Genomic DNA, 1,905 nt, shown 5'->3' with positions numbered 1-1,905 from the left:
GGTTGTCGACTTGACTAAGTCTGGAATCAACTAAACCCTGAGCTGCTGGCACCCCTGTAAGGGATTTTATTAGATATTGTGAGGTCAGAAGAACCACCCCAGATCTGGCTCACACCTTCTGGTGGCAGCCCACAGAAAGGGACATGAAAGAAGGAAGTTGGGCTTTCTGCTGGCTTGTCCTCTCTCACTGGCAAGTTTCTCTCTCTCTTGTCGCAACAGATGTGAATTTGCTTCTTCAGGATTCCAATGTAGACAAATGATCAGCAGCTTTCCCAGAATCCTATAGGACTCTAGCGCCAGACTGGCTCACCCAGTTTTCTTGTGAGATGAGTAGACACTTGCTCATGTCTCTCCAGGAAGTCTGTCTCTTACATGTGGCGTTCTGGAGGATGGAACGCAGCTCTTCGTGCTTGTAAAGCCATCACTTTACAAACTAAGCTCTTATTGTATCCAAAATTGAACTTTGAAACAAAGTCTCACCAGTTGCCAAGATCGGGGGCTGAGTTCACCACAATCCCCCTGACGTTGCTTCCCAAGTACTAGGATTACAGGAAAACCCTCCGAGCCCAGGTCTAGCTCCAGTTACCTCTTCGTTTTGTGTATTTCTTCATCTTTTTTTTTTTTCAAGTTTGTTACATTCTGTTCATTCAAAAGAATTCACTAGGCCCAGTCAATATCCAAGCCCAAGTCCATATCCTTGTGTATTACACAAGGGCATAAACTGCAGAATCAAAGGAAGTCATTCATTATGCCCTCGATCACAGCTGTCTTGAGCTGCTTAGATTCTTCTTGTCCTTACTAGATTCATCATCTCTCTGTGGGACTGAACAGGGATACATTCTGCCCTGGACCCCAGTAGATGGGAAGATGCAGACCACAGTCTCGTAGGTCTTCCCTTTGCAGCTAAATCTTGAAGCCCCTCCTCAGACATGTGTAAACCTGTTTCCTAGCTGATTCCAAATTCAACCCAGTTAACAAATGGCATTTATGTTTGGCCATTGCAGGTGGTGACATTCTTGGAGCCTTTCTTAAAATAATCTTGACAATTATGTGGGGTTTGTCATAGTGATGACATAAGCACAAGGAAACAAACAAACCCAACGCTAAGCCTCAGCTGGCAAAGTGCATTCTTGTAGCTCAGGGTATCATTTCGATAACACCATAGTCCAGGTGTGACTCTTGTAGCTCAGGGTGTCATTCAATAATGCCATAGTCCAGGTGTGACTCTTGTAGCTCAGGGTATCATTTCGATAACGCCATAGTCCAGGTGTGACTCTTGTAGCTCAGGGCATCATTTCGATAATGCCATAGTCCAGGTGTGACTCTTGTAGCTCAGGGTATCATTTCGATAACGCCATAGTCCAGGTGTGACTCTTGTAGCTCAGGGTATCATTTTGATAACGCCATAGTCCAGGTGTGACTCTTGATTGGAGAAGTAATAAGTCCGTTTTCCAAAGGGCCTGAATTTAGAAAAGAGAAGATAAATGGAGCCAAGATGCACTCAAGTGCATGTCAATTCTATCTTCTCATCACACAGTCTTGAGGCAGTTATCTGTCCACTTAATGAGCATTCCCAATTTGTGAACATTTTGTTATGCATAGATATTCTTGTCAATACTATTTCTGACAGAATTCATAGAAGCACTGTTGTCCATGTTTGCCATTGAAGGCAACAGTGCAATTTTGAAGGAGAAAAACCTAAATTTATAAAACACTATAACTTGAGTTGCTGAGCATTTGATTGACCTGAGTCCTGAATATAACTCTCAAATATGCTATAGATTGGAAATTACTCGACAAGGTGAGAACCTTGGTGCTTAGAACATAGGGATTCATATTGGCTATAGAGACGCTATATAAACTACTCAATCCATTATGGCTGAGTTGCCACTTTTTAATCCATTT

This window comes from Mus pahari, chromosome 1, assembly GCF_900095145.1.
Source record: "Mus pahari chromosome 1, PAHARI_EIJ_v1.1, whole genome shotgun sequence".
NCBI classification, from domain to species: Eukaryota; Metazoa; Chordata; class Mammalia; order Rodentia; family Muridae; genus Mus; species Mus pahari.
The sequence above is the reverse complement of the archived record's forward strand: the minus strand, read 5'-3'. Positions refer to the sequence as shown.